This window comes from Macaca fascicularis, chromosome 5 (genome assembly GCF_037993035.2).
Source record: "Macaca fascicularis isolate 582-1 chromosome 5, T2T-MFA8v1.1".
NCBI lineage: Eukaryota > Metazoa > Chordata > Mammalia > Primates > Cercopithecidae > Macaca > Macaca fascicularis.
Genome location: NC_088379.1, coordinates 140,861,202 through 140,881,598, shown reverse-complemented (window position 1 = coordinate 140,881,598; position 20,397 = coordinate 140,861,202).

Below are 20,397 nucleotides of genomic sequence, written 5' to 3'. Positions count from 1 at the left end.
CTTAACTTCCAGTTCAATAGAATCAATGCTATGTCTCCCAGTAAAAGCATTCCTTTCTCTAAAAGTAGGCCAGGAAGCATAAACTCATGGGAACAAAAATCAAACATTTGGCTGGAAGATCAGTGAAGTAATTTTTAGTAATACCATTCTCATTTCTAATGCTTGATTCCTGATGCTGTGAATCCTAGCTGTGGGAAAAAGAACATTATAGATTAGACACAGAATCAGAGCATATATAACTTGTGATAATCAATTTTATGTGTCACCTTGATGGGTCTGAGAAATGCCCAGAAAACTGGTAAAACACTAGTTCTGTGTGTGTCTGTGAAGCATAACTGGAAGAGATTACCCTTTGAATTGGTAGAGTGAGTAAAGACGATAAACTCTTGCTAATGTTGGCAGGCATCATCCAGTACATTGAGGACCCAAATAGAACAAAAAAATAGGAGAAGAACAAATTCTCTCACACTCCTTTGAGCTGGGATATGTATTTCGCCTGCCTAGGACACCAAAGTTCCTGGGCCTTGGGCCTTAGGACTCCCCCTACTCTTTCCAGTTGTCAGGCCTTCAGCCTCCAACTAGAAGTTGGGTCCCTGTTCTCAGACCTTTGAATTTGGACTGAATTACACCACTGGTTTTCCTGGTTCTTCAGCTCAGAGATGGTATATTATGGGAATACTTCATCTCCATAATTGTGAGCCAATTATCATAAGAAATCTCCTCATATCACTCTGTACTTGGAAGTTATTGTCACCTAGCTAGTGCTGTAACTGAATTTTCTAAAAGCCATTCTACTGTTCTTCCAGAACAGCTGCTTCTGGTGGCAGATAATATTGTAAATCCAGTAAATTCTGTGAGCGTGGCCCTTTGTCACTTTTTTTTTTTTTTTTGTGGATTTTGCTGTGAAGCAAGTTCTTTGATTAGAAGCAATGCCATGCAGAATACAATCACAGTGGATAAGTCCTTGGATGGTAGTTTTAGCGTAAGCATTATATGCAGGGAAGTTCTTGGCATAAGCATTACATTCTGTAAGTCCTTAGATGATAGGTTCAGCATAAGCATTATGTGCAGAGAAGGCAAATTTATATTTAAAGTTTCTATTCCAGAAGGGACATAATGCTGGCCCTTACATGGTGGAAGTAGTGTAATGTAATCCACCTGCCACCAGGTCACCAGCTTGATCATTCACGGGAATAGTGCCATATTTGGGATTCAATGTTGGTCTTCTGCTGGCAGATTGGGCACTCAGCAGTAGCTGTAAGCAGGTAAATATTACTGAGAAGAAATTCATGCTTCTAAGGGCATATATCAACTCCATCCCTGCCACATGGCTATTTGTTCATGGGCCCTTATGCAATGACATGAGTGGCAGGAGAAAGAGGCTGACTGTTATCTATAAAACAGGCTATATCACCTGCTTTGTTTAGTTTATTAAAATCCTTCTCTGCTGAAGTCATACTTCGGTGCATATTCACATGTGGCACAAATATCTGCATGTTTTTTGACCTGTTCACAGAGGTTTATCCACATGTCATTTTCCCAATTTTTTCATCAACAATTTTTCCATCGTTTTTCTTCCAAATTCCTTACCATACAGTCAAACCATTGGCCACTGCCCACGAACTGAGGTCTAATCATACATCTAGCCATTTCTGTTTCTAAACAAATTAAACATCTAGGTGCATTGTTCAAAGTTCTGTCCACTGGGAGGATTACTTTCATCACTATCCTTCAAGGATGTCCTAGAAAGTGGCTGTAATGCTGCAGCTCTTTATTTTTGGATGATGCTTGCATTTTGTGCAGAACTATTTCTAAATCAAGGTTAATTTCTTCCTCTTGTCAACTGATTTTAGGTTGTAGGTACAGGCTAGGTGAGAAAAGACAGTGTAAGAGAAGGGGGGGCTATAGACATTTGGCGTCTTCTTCATGTAACCTACTTATGCCTGCAGGGCTTCCTTAGGCCTGAACACATACATACCACTTCTGTTTGATGATGGAATGCTGCTGAGCATGCCCAACTTAATGGCTTGGTGAGTTAGGTAAGAGTTAGTTCATGGTGGGCAGCTCAGGTTGCATACAAACTTGGTGGCCAGTAGTTAAGCATTTAATTTCCATGAAGGTCCAGTCAGACAAAGAGCTAGTTATAAAAAATTGGCGTTGATATCTGGAGAATATCAACACTAGGATCCAAAATGCTATAGGCCTACACTGAAATACACATATGAGGCTCTTCCAAAGGCTCCAAATTGCATTCCTATCTGATATCAAAACTTTACGTCTCATTGGATCTGTAGAATCAAGTGGCGGAAGAACTTTTACAACAGCTTGGACCTGATGCACAGTCTTTCATTTTTGTGAGCCCCCTTCAAAACTAGCAGCTTTGGGGCTCACTCAATAAATAGGTTAGAGTAACATACTCAAACAAGGAATGTGTTGCCTTCAAAATACAAAGAAGTCCACTAGGCCTTGTGCCTCTTTTTTGGTTGCAGGAGGGACAAGATGCATCAAATTCTTTTTCATCTTAGAAGTGGTATCTTCATATTTCCCAAACTACTGAATGTTTAGGTATTTCACTAAGGTAGTAGATCCCTGAATTTTTGTCAGATTTATTCCCCACCCTTTGACATGAAAATAACTTACCAACAAGCTCAGAGTAGTTACTAGTTTTTACTCGCTGGATCCAATCAATTGTAATGCCATCAATGTAATGAACCAGTGTGATATCCTTCGGAAGAGAAAGGTGATCAAGACTCTTATAAAATAAATTATAACGTAGGGCTAGAGAGTTGATATACCTTCAGTTAGGCAGTGAAGGTTCATTGCTAGCCTATTCAGCTGAAAACTGGTTCTGGTGGGCCTTATATACAGATATGGAGTAAAAGCATTTTCCACAACAATAGCTGCATACCAGGTACCAGGAAAAGTGTTAATTTGCTCAAGCAATGAAAACACATTTGGTATGGCAGCTGCAATTGGAGACACCGTCTGGTTAAATGTGTGATAACTCACAGTCATTCGCTAATATCCATCTATTTTCTGCACTTCTCAAATTGGTGAGTCAAATAAGAATATGATGCCACTCACCATTCCTGCATTTTTCAAGGTTTTGACAGTGGCACTAATCTTTGCAATTCCTCCAGAAATGTGGTATTGCTTTTGATTTGCTATTTTTCTAGTAAAAGGCAGTTCTGATGGCTACCACTTGGTCTTTTCCATCATAATAGCCCTCACTCCATAGGTCAAGAAAACAATGTGGGGATTCAACCAGCTACTGAGTATATCCATTTGAATTTTGCATTCTGGAACTGTAGAAATAACCACAGATTACATGCAGGGTCCCACAGATCCCACAGTAAGGACTACTCAAACCAAACTATTTTCATCACCTGACCTTCATATGCTCCTACGCTGGCTAGTAGACGACAGTGATATTTCGAGTCTCCTGAAATGAGTGCACTTCAGAACCAGTGCAGTTTCAGTAGTCCCTGAAAGTTCTGTCTATTTCATTTTCCCCAATGCACAGTTATCCTGGAAAAAGGCTGTAGAGCGCTTTGTGAAAGACTGAGAAAAAGATGCGCTGTATAAATTTTTGTCCATGTACTGGGATTTTTCCTCAACGTGACTGAGTTGCCCTTCATTCAAGAGGTTCAGGGCCTGTAAATTATCTCAAGTGAGGGGCCATGACTGTTTTTATGATTCAGATTAGACTTTTGTTCTCTTGACCTGGGACTTTTCTGTTTACACAGGTCAAGTAAGGATTTAAGAGGCTTCCTATCTATTTCACTTCTACAAACACCATGATCAAGTAGCCAACAGCATGGGGCTGCATGACTCACACCAATCTGACTGCTGCTGTGACTCTGCTGTTTCTATGGCAACCATACCCATCATGCTTTTGTAGGTTGACTGCTGATACAATTGTCAGCCCCTGCCACCATGAGATCCAAATACTCCCATTGCATTTAGATTTCCCAGAGCAGCCCCAGTGTAAGGCCTAGCCTATGGAATTGTTTTCTTATTCTTGACATCAGCTTAAAATATGTTTGAAAAATGCTAATTTTGAATCTGAAAATCTGTCTGCTTTTCTTATTCTCTAAGACATTTGTGATAAATTCCCAGGGAGAGTTCCTTCTGTGATCTACTCTGCATTCTCTGAAAAAATTCTGAATCTCAGCCACTATAACATTAGGTAAAAGCTACAATGCTTCCCATTGTTTTCTTTAGACAATGAGCCTAGACTTCCAATGTAGAAAGAAAGATACAAAACATGTCTTAGTCCTCTTACTACTTAATGACAGCAATTAAAGATCTCACTTTCTTCTCTAGGTTTCACTCACTTCTTTTGCATTTTTTTTTTCTTTTGAGATGACAGGCAGTAATTTGGAGGAGTTATGTACCACTCTCTGTATGTTATCATTACTCAGTATCTGCTTCAAGATATTCCCTGTGGTGATTTTACTAAAACAGTCACACAATTAAGCACAGGACTAACTTTTTCTTAAAGCATTCTATTTCACACTGTATGTGAATTTCTGTGTTCTAGAAAAGTAAAAGTTATGGTTTAAAATATTCCACCTACCTCACTCGAAGCCTTCCAAGCAGAAGTTTTGAGACAGGGATGGAAGAGACAAGGGAGTGGAAGGAGCATAAAAATCTCATTTAGTTTTGAAGACATAGTAAAGGAGGCAAAGAGAAACACAAGGCCAGATTACAGCAAGAAATTGAAGCAGGAAGATGCAATTACATTTTTACAAGAGAAGGAGAAACCTATGTTGGAGCAAATTGAATTCAGGTCTCTCTCTCATTGAACTTGATGTCCTTAGAACATTTTGTATACAGACACTTTTAAGTGCACTGCCTAATTTACAGTTGGTAACTACATAATTATTTGAAAAAAAAATTAAATGCAGTGTTTTATATCGGAATAACAAAATAGGAAAAAGGAACTCCTGATAATATGATATTCACTCATTACTACTTCTACTGGACAATTTTTATTAAAAAACCTAATATTTAACAAGTAACATTAGTTTAATGGCAAGCAAGCAGAGTTAAAAGAAGACTAAAAAACTAAACAAAAAAAAAAGAAAGAAAAACTCTCTATTACTTTGTCAACTTGGCATTCAGTAATCCTTAGGGGAAACTTGACTTCTGAATTCAACTTAATAGGAAATCCCCTATGAACCCTGTCATGGGAATAACTATTACAGAATTTGACATAAGTGTAGACAAGTGGGATCATTGCAGCAGAAAAGTCTATGGCAATACATTTATTTTTCTTGACATAAGAAATCTAAGTTTGGTGATTACCAATTAGGCAGCTAGAGAAAGTCGATGGGACAGTAAACTTGGAGCATAATTTTCCCTAGGGTGGAGGGGATGGGAAACAGTCTCCATTAATATTGAACAACTGAAAACACATATAAGAGCTATTATTATTAAACTACTCAAATCATTATTTCAGTTTACTGGAATAATCATTTGTGTGATAAAAGATGAGATGGAAAAACAATCAATACATTTATTGAAAAAATTCAAGTTATGAAGCTATATCTGGATAATGTCTTGTACAACAGTAAACAATGAAACAATTGCTTACAATAGTTTTAGTAATAATAAAGATACAAATAACCCTTATAGAATCTATATATGACTTCAAATACTGTTTTTGAAAATGAATAAATTAAATATTGAAGAAAATTGGTCTGTGATACAGTTAAGCAGTGATCAAAATTATCAATTACTGTAACACTCAAGATATTGAGAAACATCATCACATTGAAATCTGTATTTGGCAAAATAAATTAGTTTCATGTAGGAAAGAAAATGTACTTAATTTTTTACAGTACAAACAATTAGAAATAAAAATGCTTGAATTAAAGTCTTATGCCTGTTAAGAATTAAAAATTTGAAATTTTCCTCCGTATTCAAGCTACCAAGTTAGCCCACCCCTGATGCTTGGATGCTAGTGGAAGGCATGAGATTTCTGGGACAGAGGAAAAACAGTGTTATTACTCACAGCAATAGCAGTAGCCAGAGAATCAGCAATTTATTAAATGGCACTAGGGTCCTAATCCCCAATAAGCACTGAGTAAACTAAAATTGTCAGGTGACATCTACGCATAAAGTAAGCTGCAGCACAGAGGAGAAACACTGTTTGGAGAACCTGAAGATACTATTCTGCACAGCATGTATGTTGGCCAATTGCTTGAAAGGAAAACACTCCATATTTTAAGGCTGTTGACACATAGACATACTTGAGAAGATATTCCAGAAAAAAAAGTTAGCCTCAGATCATAAGGTGTCCAAAAATGTGAGAGAGTCATAGAGAACTGTTAACTAACAACAGTTTTTTATTCAAATAGTGTACTGTTCATGCTAAAAAAAAATTAAACATTAAGGATTTTTTTATTTTATGAGTTTATTTCTAAAAATTTATCATTTCTTTACTTTACCTTGTTTTAAACCAATGGTTCTAAACTTTTTTCCATTATAACTCTTTCCTCAAGGTGCCTTTTAAGAAAGTTTTTCTTCATGTACTCTCATAAAATTTTAATACCACAGATAAAATGTATATCTCTTTATGTACTGTTTATGTATCTTTACTTTATACACAAAAAGAGTAATATTTTTCAAACTTCGAAAAGCATTTTTTTTTTTTGTCTCATGTGGGCAATGTCACCACTGTTCAGAAGGAATTTGGCGTACTAATAAAAATTACTTATTATGTTGTTTTGAAGTAATAAAAATTAATGATGACATTTTACTGAATTTCTATTCAATTCTGGGTTGACTACAATCTCTGGTCAAATAACTATTACTTATTCATGAGTAATCTCTATAAAAGTAATAAAGAAAATATATTCGTTCACTGATTCTTGACAAATGTTCAATTAGAGGATACTACTTTTACTGTCATTTTTTAATTATGAAGAAACTGACGTACTGACAATTTTCATATTTTCCAAATCCATACCCCGAATAAGTAGAAGGTAAGAGCTAGGATCTGAAGAAGGCTGATTCTGACCCCATAATCCCTAAATTATGTAATTGATCTCACAGACAAAATCTCATGAGATTTTTTTCTTACATAATCTAAATCTCAATCTTATATATCTGCAAAAAAATGTAAAAATTACTTTTTACAGATGCTTTTTCTTTCAAAACAATTATTTTAGAGCATCAGGAAGGCAAATAAACATCTACAAATAAGAGTGGAAGATATCACAAGAAGTGAAAAGCAAAGCAAGAATTAAGATTTATTAGACTTAATAGTAAATTATTTTTCTTTCTTTTTTTGTGACAGATTCTTGTTCTGTCCCCCAACTTGGAGTGTAATGGCACGATCTCGGCTCACTGCAACCTCCACCTCCCATGTTCAAGGGATTCTCCTGCCTCAGTTTCCTGAGTAGCTGGGATTACAGATGCTCGCCTGTAACCACGCCTGGCTATTTTTGTACCTTTTAGTCTAGACGGGTTTCACAAAGTTGGGCAGGTTGGTCTGGAATTCCTTACCTCAAGTGATCCACCTGCCTCAGTTTCCAAAAGTGGGCATGAGCCATCACGCCCGGCCTTATTTTCAGATTATATAACATACTATGCCTTTTCTGTGCTCTTCCTTTTCCTTGTAAGGAAATCTTTTTGACAAATTTTCTCATTTATGCCACTGATGTAGTCTTCTAAAAAGAGTTCTTTTCTCTTTGCAAATAGTGGCATTATTCCTTGAACAGTGTTCACTCTGTGTCTTTTAATCTCAAAATGTTACCACGACTGAACTTCTGAATAGATTATACACAACCATGAGAGATATATCTTTTTAAACTCTCATATATTTTAAACAAAATTCAACAGTTCATAATTTTTATATAATTTCTGAAGCCTTTAATCCTTTTTTAGGAAGATTAACACATTTAAAAAATAAACATGGCCAACATGAGCGTTTAGAGCTTAGCAGTAATTTTTCTACCTATAATTATCAGAACACTAAAATAAAAAGCAGTCTGGATTATTGAGACATTATTATCTGGATAAAAAACCACAGAAGTTTTTCCTTTTACACTTCAGGTGTACATGAAAGTTTAAATAATGACTGATTATACTTTTCCTCCATCTTGGTGGTGATGAGTTTTGTTTTTTGTCTTTTAATTTTCTTTAAAGAAACGAGAGAAGAGGCATAAAAGAAATACTTTAAACAAAGAATAAGCATAGGAAAAGACGAAAAAGCCATGGAGAAAAATCTGACAGGAACTACTGTTAAAAAGTGTCTCAGCTGTCAGGGCTGACAGTGTTGAGAATCCCCACAGAGCACTGCATGCTCAGGAATGTCTAATAACAGTGATGGTTTTGGGTGGATCCAGATTGTTGGGCATTTCCCTATGGCAAAAGGCTGGTTAATGCACCTTTGGAAAACGTGCATTAATTTTATTTTACTTACATTGTGAATGGCATAATACATACAAAATAAGATACACACTGAATATGGACAGGGAAAGAATACAAATAAAATAAATAATAATAGACTCACCACCCAGCTGAAGAAATGGAATGTTATCAATATCTTAGAAAGGCTCCATGTTTGCCAAAGCCTCATGAAGTAATACAAAAGGAAGTTTACTGTAGAAACAGCCATGGCATTTGCCAGTCTAACTCTGTAATTCTATTATTTATTTAAAATCAGAAGGTCACAGATTTGGAATTGAAGTAAACTAGTATAAACAATTTTTTTAAACATATGGAAAACACTTTGATGGATGAAAACTAATAATTCTATAAACCATGACAGGTAAGCTATAAGACAGCACAGTTACTGTGTTATCAGGCCGTAATTTATGTATAAAATATAGATCTTGGTTAAACAAAAGAAATAAAAATATTATATCCTACAAGCCTAGCTCTCATGATACCATATTTTGTAAAAGAAGGGAAAATACCAGTTGCAGGTAATAGAACACTGACTTCAAAATGAGTAGGACAGAAAACAGCCTAGTGTTAACTGTTGTGGTTGAATTCAAGCAATTACAGAAACCCTAAACTGGCTATCCAGTGAAGAAAAACAAGCATTCTACGTTACCATCATATGCAGGAGCTGGAAAAAAATTAAACTCTTTGAGATAGAGTAGAGTGATAGTTATCAGAGGATGGGAACAGAAGTAGGGAGGGGAAAATAAAGAGAGGCTGATTCATGGGGATAAAATTTACAGTTAGAATGCATAAAATCTAGTGAGTGATTGCATAATACGGTGACTATTGTTAACAACAATTTATTATGTACTTAAAAATAACTAAAATAATAGAATTGAAATATTCCTAACACAAAGAAATAATAAATTATTGAGGAGAGGGATACCCCAGTTACCCTGATTTAAATATTATACCCTGTACGCCTGTATCAAAATATCACATGGACCCTGTAAATATGTCCAATTATTAAGTATTCATAATAATAAAAAATAAAAGTTCAAGTGTTCCAACCCCAGAGGTTATTTTGGAGATACTGACAAAAGAAGAAACAGTACAGAAACAAGTTATGCAAATGTGCTCTGTAAACAGAGAAAAATCTTACTCTATAAAAAGAAGATATTATGCCTTTTCCATTAAGTGTTATGGAGAAGAATGTAGCGTTCTACACTATAAATATAAATATACACAACAGAAGAGGAGGTGTTTGTGAAGATAGAGTCAGGAATTGGAGTGCGGCAGCCACAAACCAAGTAATGCCAGGAGGAGTTTAAAAAGGCAAGAACAGATTCTCACCTGGAAACTCCAGGGAAAGTACACCCCAGCCAACACCTTAATTTCAGCCCATTGATATTGATTTCAGATTTTTGCCTCCAGAACTGTGAGACAAAATCTTTCTGCTGTTTTTAAGCTACTCAGTTTGTAGGAATTTGTTATAACAGCCTCTAGAAACCAATGCAGATTTGGACATAGAGTGTAAATACAGAGAAATAGCAATGCTCTTTCACGAGATCTATTCAGAGGACAAAACACTGCCTAATGGGGAGAGCTGGTTAGAGGCAACTCGTTTTTTTAATAAAGTATGTAACATTTTGTTTTATAGTAACCAAGAGTCAAAATCTAGCTAACACAGTTAATAGTAGCTGAGCCCCTCTTTCGTTATAATAAGCATACACTAACACAAGTCAGAAAAGTCTACAGAATCAGGAGATCAAGGGTAAAATTTCAGAGTTTGAAACCCAATTCTTAGGTCCATTCTGACAAGGGAGAAATTATGAGGCTTGGTTGCCATGGGAAGTGTTTCATGGACAGGTATCAAAAAGTCAAGTATTCTTATCATTGTCAATGATACTTCAACTAGGTAAAAGTTTTTAAAAATCTAGTTCAAAATGATGGCAGAGGAGGAATAATTTAGCTGGGAAGCAATTAGCATTATCAAGTGAATAGATTGCTTGTCTTGTGACTTGCCCAGAATGAATAATGTGAGAATGCAAAACAGAATGCTAATACATGAACGAGGTAAAGCACGGAAGCGGCATACACTGGAAAACAAGGAACAGTAGAGTAATCAAACTGAGACACTGTAGGAAGATGATTAGAAACGGTAAAAGGCAGGGAGATTCAGGGAAGAAGAATTTGTGAATAGCCATCTAAGACATACTGCACCGATTGAAAGCCACCTACCAAGAACTATAAATTACTGCTTTTTTCATCCTTTGGGTCTGAAGTATATTCTTGGTCAGCTATGAGTAAGAATGTTATCTTAGTCAGTCTTAGGCTGCTATAATAAAACTATCATAGACTGGGTGGTTTAAACAACTGAAATAAATCTTCACAGTTCCGGAGATTGAGAAGCCCAAGATCAACGTGCTGGCCCATTCAATTCCTAGTGTGGACCCGCTCCTGGTCTGCCTTCTTGCTGTATCCTCACAGAGCAGAGAGACAGAGAAGAAGCAAGTCCTCTAGTATCTCTTCATATAAGTGCACTAATCCCACCATGAAGTTTCTACTTTTGTGACCTGATTAACTTCCATGGGCCTATCTCCAAATTCCACTGCAGTGGGGATTCGTGAATGAATATATAAATTTTGGAGGGACACAAACATTAAGTCCATAGTAATTGCAGTTTTACTTCTGACAGGAAAATCCTGTCAGCTTTTTCCAGATAATAAAAGGAAAATTTACATGTATATCTGAGTTTAACATATCTTGGTATAGAGTCTAATTTATACCCTTAGTTTTCAGTACCACCATCTTCATAACCTTTTGCTTTAAATTTATTTTTAATAGTGAAATTTCTATACTTCTTAAAGTGATAAGCATTTTATAAGGAGTGATATATATGTCATTTTATGAAGAGTGATATATACATATCACATACACAACAGAAAAGGAGGTGTGATGCATATATAACTCCTTATAAAATATACATCAGGTTGGTGCAAAAGTAATTGTGGTTTTTGTCATTGAAAGTAATGGCAGAAACCAGAATTGCTTTTGCACCAACATATATATGTGATTTACTGACCAAATATTTAGTTGCTGACTTCTTTTTGGTAAGCATTTCTGGAGCTGACATTCTGCAATCTCTTTAAGAAACAAACAAAATTAATATGCACATAAGTTATATGTGTAAATGTTTTAGATATGAATGCATACTACAGAAGTGAAGAAAGTAGGTAAGAGGAAGAGTGAGTTCTGGTGTGAAATGGGAGGTGGGGGCAGGTACATTTGGTTCTTTTAAAAGTGTGGAAAAGAAATATTTTCAAAAGTTGACATTTTAGCTCACCCTTGAAGTAAATGAGTTAATCCATGCAGTTCTCTAGAGACGAGCTAACTAACCAGGAGCAATAGTTCAAGGAAAGTGCTGGATTTGGAGGGACTACAGGGAAGCCAGGATGACTGGATTGGAGTGAGCAAATAGAGAAAGGCAGTAGATTAATTCAATGATGCAAGAGAAATCAGAGCTTGTGAACATCGTAGGGCTTCGGCTTTTGATCTGAATGAGATTCATTCTTGGAGTATTTGAGCCGAGAAATAATACGATTTAACCGGAAATAACACGATTGAACCAGGAAGGGTAAAATTGTTATTCCCATCAGGCCAGATCCAGAATTACAAAACAAACGCAAAATATGCCACCTGCATGTATCACTTGTTCTTTCTGGAAAATTTTCTTTAAAAGAAATAGTTTTGTTTCTCCTCACTCCAACTTCATTATTTTCAGTTATTGTTTATGCTTGGTTTTAGCTTCTAAAATATGTAATTCAAATTTCACAAGTTGATACTTCTTAACACTCGAATATAATGCAACAAAAGCATGATATTTTGGCACTATCATCTCAGTACACAAATAGTAAGTATTTTACACTATTTTACAGTAATTTACCTCTATTTCTGAGTTGAATCTCTGTCAATGCATGTGTTTGTCATCAGATAATACTTAAAAACTAAATATATTTACTTTTTTTGCTTTTATAAAGTAATCAATACTTTGCTCTTTGAATAACTAACATGTACATAACAAGATATTAGAAGGGAAAAGAAAACAATTCCTTATTGATAAATCATATGGCACCCAAATTAGAAAATGTATCCTGTATTGTCATAAACTATGTATAACCAAAAAATTAGACTCATAGGAGTTTTAACCCAATTTGATTGATGAGTAATTATGTCTTTGCTCAAAGAGAACAATCATGAAAAGCAATCAGCTCTTTTGTGCATTTTGCATAGAAAATAACTTTGAAGTTTGGATTTGTTTTCATAGTTTATAAGATTTATCTGGAGTAAATAAATTTTTCTATCAAAACAAATCCCCAGGCCAAAATAAAACCCAGTGTTCACTTGTCAGGAAGACATCCATTCTTATGAGAAAAACTGCTGAATTTTCAATGTGCTTGATTGTGCTATTTTCAGATCACACATTGACAAGCATTTTGCCCTGAAGATGTTATGGTCAAGCCTCTTTAAAATTCATAGATTTTTTTCTCCTTACCAAATGAAGAGCTCAGCATTGAAAATTTAATGTATGTTATACAATCCCCCCAAAAAAACTTTAAGTGTTACTGGCACCCTTCTTATCATGCAACCTGAACAACTTTGACAACTACTTCTCTACTTACCAGAATCTCATTACTATGAACCATGGTACACCATTTAATTTAAGATTTGCAGACTGTGTTGTTTTCTTGCGCATGAACTTTAACTTTCCTTGTCAACTTGTGGAGTTGGATACATTGATTGAGAGTTAATCTTTTATACTTTCCTGTAAATACATATACCATTATAAAATATTGATCTGTATTACTGATTCTTAAATATTCAAATGGGATTGTTATAACGTTTAAGCCTTTCATCATATAAGTAATGCTGTCATCCAAACATAATAGTGTAAAATCTTATTTTAAAGCTAAATATTATAAATGCTGTGTAAGAGGTGCTGTTTAGCTAGCTTTGCAGATCCTAAGACTGACTCTTTCTTTGATATTGAAAGGGAGTTAGTCAACCAGTTTATGTTTCAATATGAACTACAAGAGAATTTGATATATCGTGAGGGCTAAAGGCTAAAATTCTGGATCACACTTTGGAAACAGAATTTTCTAAACCATATACATTCAATTGTTTATTAGTAAGCCTATACATATGCATCTTCTAATAAGATATATAGCATAGTACTACAGAAAATATATTTTACCATCTGTAAAGAATCCCTGTGAGATTGGTCACTATGGTTTAGAGCAGGAATCAAAACTCAAATATTTGTATGTTGAACCGAAGGGAATAACATGTCCAGGATGAAACAGTTGCAATAGCAGTGGTTGTGTTTCATCTAAAGTGAACAGCCTTTTATGCCATTCAGAAAGAGTTCGGATTTTCCAATTTTTTTCTCTTCTTCAAGTAAAGCCATAACTCCTATTTTAAAATTGAGCAAAATTTTTGGATTAATTTTCTCTGGCTGTATAACAAATTACTTAGTGAATTAAACAACACTCATTTCCTAGCTAATAGTTCTGTAGGTCAGAAGTAACTGGTTCATGAAAGTTATTTGCTTAAGTTTTCCTAAGGCTGAAATGAAGATGCTGATAAGACTAGACTAATGTACAGAGGATCTGAGGAAGAATCTTCTGCAAGGCACAGTTAAGTTGATACAATTCATTGTTTTGTGGTTATAGTACTGAAGTCCCTCTTTCTTTACTGACTGTCAGCTGGGCATTGAACTTGGTTGCTGGAGGACAACTGTATTTTTCATCACATGGCCCCCTCCATGTATAAACAAGCAACAGCAAGTAAAATACCTCTCACACTTGCAGTCTCTTTGACTTTCTCTTTTGCTACCAGCCAAAGAAAGCCAGAAAGTTTAACATTCTTTTTAGAGGGCTTCCGTTGTTTGATTATGTCCACTCAGTTAATCACCCTATTAATTAAAGTACCGAGTTAACTGACTAGTAATCTTAATTACCTTTGAAAAAAATCCTCACATAGGAAAGATCCCTTTTTTATTTAAGGTAACATATGATCATAGCTCCAATATTCAACATATTTTAATTCAAGAATTAGGAGGGGAATCTTGGGAAAAAGGTGCTATACCAGAATTCTGCCTACCACAATTCCCTAAGACATACAATATCTTTGCCAAGCCAAAAATTTTTTTCATTGGATATATAGCTATTAGTTACACCTCTGAGAGCATAATTTTTGTTCTGGTTCAACCTGGATCTCACTCAATGTAGAGATGCCCTGATTCTTGCCCAACATCATTCTGTTTTCAGAATTTTTTTTTCTTTCGTGTGTGTGTGCATGTGTGTGTGTGTGTGTGTGTGTGTGTATATATTTTATACTTTAAGTTCTAGGGTACATGTGCACAACATGCAGGTTTGTTTTATATATATATATATATACACACACACACACACACACACATGTGCCATGTTGGTATGCTGAACCCATTAGCTCTTCATTTACATTAGGTATATCTCCTAATGCTATCCCTCTCCCCTACCCCCTCCCCACAATAAGATCCGGTGTATGATGCTCCCCTTCCTGTGTCCAAGTGATCTCATTGTTCAGTTCCCACCTATGAGTCAAGACATGCGGTGTTTGGTTTTCTGTTCTTGTGATAGTTTGCTGAGAATGATGATTTCCAGCTGCATCCATGTCCCTACAAAGGACACAAATTCATCCCTCTTTATGGCTGCATGGTATTCCATGGTGTATATGTGCCACATTTTCTTAATCCAATCTGTCACTGATGGACATTTGGGTTGATTCCAAGTCTTTGCTATTGTGAATAATGCCACAATAAACATACATGTGCATGTGTCTTTATAGTAGCATGACTTATAATCCTTTGGGCATATCCCCAGTAATGGGATGGCTGGGTCCAGTGATATTTCTAGTTCTAGATCCTTGAGGAATTGCCACACTGTTTTCCACAATGGTTGAACTAGTTTACCGTCCCACCAACAGTGTAAAAGTGTTCCTATTTCTCCACATCCTCTCCAGCACCTGTTGTTTCCTGATTTTTAGTGATTGCCATTCTAACTGGTGTGAGATGGTATCTCATTGTGGTTTTGATTTGCATTTCTCTGATGGCCAGTGACGATGAGCATTTTTTCATGTGTCTGTTGGCTGTATGAATGTCTTCTTTTGAGAAGTGTCTATTCATATCCTTTGCCCACTTTTTGATGGGGTTGTTTTTTTCTTGTAAATTTGATTGAGTTCTTTGTAGGTTCTGGATATTAGCCCTTTGTCAGATGAGTAGATTGCAAAAATTTTCTCCCATTCTGTAGATTGCCTGTTCACTCTGATGGTAGTTTCTTTTGCTGTGCAGAAGCTCTTTAGTTTAATTAGATCCCATTGTCAATTTTGGCTTTTGTTGCTGTTGCTTTTGGTGTTTTAGACACGAAGTCCTTGCCCATGCCTATGTCCTAAAGGGTATTCCCTAAGTTTTCTTCTAGGGTTTTTATGGTTTTAGATCTAACATTTATGTCTCTAATCCATCTTGAATTACTTTTCATATAAGGAGTAAGGAAAGGAGAATGTTTCATCTCTGAATTTACAATCTAAACCTTCACATGGTTGATGACCACGTACGTTTCTTAAGTATAATTTTTTTTTTTTTTTTTTTTTTTTACTACTAATGACTACACTGAGATATGCTGGCAAAAAGCTGGCAGCCTGTACTTTAGAAAATTCTGAGAATTGATGTGGCCTGTTTCTTTGATTTGCCCATGGTGTGTGTACAAAAGCAGTAATTAATTTACTTGTGTTTTCTGTCCTGCTTCTTCATTCTTTTGCTGAAACCATAAGAACATTTACAATGCATTTGAATTTTAATATAAAGGGTTACATCTGATTTAAAACTTAAGCGAGAATAGATTTTCCTTCTCTCTCAACTTTTCATGGCTTCACCATCTGTAGTTGCCCTTGTCTACTATTTCACAGAAAAAGGAAAAGACAAAAAAAAAAAAAAAAAAAAAAAAGTAATAGTCCGTCAACTGGGGAAAACTTCAACTCACTCGCAGCAAGTTTGTGTCTTTCCCTACATTCCGCACTTATAATGACAGGCACTGTCCTATTCTACAGGTAAAAAAACTATGGTCAATATAATAATGCTTAGCTCATTCCTTCAGAGGCTGAAGAAGAAGGAAAACAATAAATAAACTCTGGGTGTATAATATCAGCTTGGGTAAGTATATGGAGAAAATAGATAAGAAAGCAGGAAGAGAATGATGAAATGTTATCATGGTGGGATGAGAAGGGTTGCTCTTCAAAGGTTGGTGTTTAAGAAAGTCCTCCCTAAAAGAGTGTTAATTGGAAAAAGACTTGAAGGCAATGAGGAAAACAATCCGCCAGATTTGCGAGGAAGAGAATTCCAGTCAGAAAACAGCAAGACTAAGGCTCTGACGTTAAAGCATGTCTGACATACCATAGGAACAGTTTGGAGGGCTGTGTGGTTACAACATATGTAAAGAGAGAAGAGGAGAGTAGCAGAAGTCTAGATTGATCTGCAACGTACAAGCAGGACCTTGTATGTCAAAATAAAGACTAGTTTTTATTTCCCAGTGAAATAGGAAATCACTTGTTGATTTCGATCAGGCAATATGTTCTGACTTTAATTAATTAATTAATTAACTTTTTATTGTATGAAAGCAGTCCAAGTGGTACATGGTACTGTTGTAACTCTTTTTTTTTTTTTTTTTTAAGTTCTGGGATTCATGTACAGAACTTGCAAGTTTGTTGCATAGGTATACACATGCCATAGTGGTTTTCTGCACCCATCAACCAGTCATGTAGGTTTTAAACCCTGCATGCATTAGGTATTTGTCTTAATGCTCTCCCTCACCTTGGCCTCGACCCCCTGACAGGCCCTGGTGTGTGATGTTCTCCTCCCTGCGTCCATGTGTTCTCATTGTTCAACTCCCACTTATAAGTGAGAATATGTGCTGTTTGATTTTCTGTTCCTGTATTAGTTTGCTGAAAATGATGGCTCTTTCTGGGTGCTCTGTTGAAAGTTCACTGTAGCAGGCCAAAGGTGGCTAGTTGGGCACTGTGGTGATTAGCCAGGCACTGTGCTGGTCTCTATTTCTGTCAAGTTTTTGGTAAAAAAAAAAATGAAAAAAAATTATAATCTAGGTTTAAACTGTCAATACAAAAGAGATAACTAGAAATATATATATATTTTACATACATTTTATATATAAATACATAAGTAGAAATATATATACATATTTTTATATATATGGATATACATACACATACAAACTTTGCATTTTTATGGTTCAGTATTAAATTTTAAATTTCTAGGTTGAAATATAGAATTACAAGAAGTGAGAGAATATGAAATTCCAAAGTGTCTTCTTATACTTAAACAGAAAGTCACATACAAAGTTTATCATTGTTAGAGTGGGTAATCCCAATAGCAATATTTTGGAAGAAAAGGATACTTTTCAAGACTGAGACTGACTTGACAATCCTGTAATCTTTTAACTATTTTATAAATATAAATGAACACTATCTACATACCCAATGCCAATAACTTAGTGCAGGTCAACAATTCTTGGTTAAATTACTATTTAACAAGCATCTAACTGGGCTTTCTGTCACACATTTCCTTTCATAACAGCAGAGAGAATGATCCCTCTAAACACTATTTATATTTGTTTTTAATTTTTATGGATATACAATAGTTGTGCATATTTACACATTACATGTACTATTTTTATACACGCATACAATGTATAATAATTGAATCCGGGTAATAAGGATACCCATCACATCAACAATTGGTCATTTATTTGTGTTGGGAAAGTTCCCAGTCAGATCATTAATGCTCATGTTTCTTTTCCACGCATAATTTCACAATCTTTTGTACCCTCTCTGTACCTTCTCTGATATTACCTATTATAACAAAATAAATCACTTAATTTAAATTATTGGTTTTGTTGAAACATGTAAGTTCGTGAATGAAGTGTGTTAAGCATGATATAATGGTTTTGGCTAGCACAAATTAAAGTGTGCATTACATATAGATGCATCATATTAAAACCTCCAATTACATATAGATGTGTAGCTATTCTAATACAATAGGTATACAATTATAAAGTGAGACTCCATCTCAAAAAAAAATAATAAAAAATATATAAAATAATAATAATAACAACAATATGAAGTTAACCCCTTTTAGATCACATTTAGGAGGCTTGGTTACTAATAAAACAAATTGTCATCATTATGGCTTGGCTTCATCTATGAAGCAGTTTCATGCAGAAATTTGAAAGACAGCTTTGAAATCAGTCTCTGCCGCACTTTCTAATTCATTGAAAACCACTGTGGGTTTATTTCTTCAGAGACATTGCTCATGTCTACATAAAGCAAGCATAACTGAGCTTACTCTGTTACAGTCTTGGAATAAATGGTTGTGACCCACGTAACTTGCATTCTATTCTCTTTTAGAAATGTATACAATTTCTCAAGGGATCTTGTGAAATGCTGTGGAGTGCCAAACAGTATTACATGTCTAGATGATAAAGGCTGAAGGTTCATACAGGAAATATATAAATACACAGATATTATGGGAAGAGAGAAAGGGCATTTGAGGTCACTTTGGGGTGATGAGAGTGCCGAGTTGAGCAGCCATGCTGGTCACCCTGATGCCATGTCGCATGCTTCATTGTCTCTGTCTGAAATAAGGAGGTTGGTTTGATTGTATTGGGATTAATAAATCATCATAAAACTAGAGATCCAAAATTAAAACTTTAAAATCAGATGCATACTTATTAGTATACTATTTAATTTTCTGTATGTTATAAGAAAATTATTTTTTCTCAAACCTATATATAATATGCTAATTTTGAAATAAATATACAAAAGAAGAAAATAATCATTTGGATGTTACATTTTAAATTGTAACTGTATGTATATCTTTTTCACTATCTGAAAACATCTTTTTAATTGTAGTACCTATAAATGAACCTTTTACTTTTTATCTTTATCATTTGTATTAAATTGGGTTATATATAGTTTATATTGAATGCCATTATATGCATAAATAGGTAGGATAGGTAGATAGGAACAAAATGGAAAACAATAGAACAGAAAATTATAAATCACTGCAATATCTTCACTTTGAATTTCTGCTGTGTTCCAAGATGGTTCACCACCGTATTCACATTCCTGGTATCAGAATGAAGGAAGAGAGGATGTGAAAGCACCATTATTTCTTAATGATCTGCCAAAGTCTGTTGGTTCTGTTATTTGGGAGATAATTCTACGACAAAGAAGTCTGGGAAATACAGTCTTTACTCTGTACAAAAATGTAATCAGCTAAATTGCAACACTTAATTGCTAAGTCTGAAGAAGAAAATTGGTGGATATTTGGGAATATCTTTCAGGCTTTGCATAGACTATATGCACAGGTTGATGAGGATAGTATGACAATTAATAGTTGCGGTAAATACCAAATAAGTAAAATGTGCAATAATCAAGGATCATTAACTTCTTTCATTTAATAATCAATAACCTTTGTTATTTTTCTTCTCTCCTGTAAGAATGCCTATTGAAGGATATTATGCTTGCTGGGTAAATTATTATTATCACTTAATATTTTGCTCATATAGTTTTCTTTTTTTCTCATTGTCCTAAATTTTAGGGAAATCCTTAAGTTAGCTCTTCCAATTAATGGTTTTGAGCTAAGCAGTTCAATATAGAAAGAAAACAAGTTATTAAAAATTGACTTTAACACAAGTTAATTGGATTGGAAAAATATATCCTTAGGGTACAAAGAAAACAAATAGTAATTTAAACATAGATTTTTGAAGGTCGCAGACAAACATTAGAGCGTCAATTTAACTAAATCCTACAAATGGTAAGATGTCTCCCATGAAAAAAATGTGTATCAGTTATAAGAAATAATTTGAATAAAAGTATTAAGTTGTG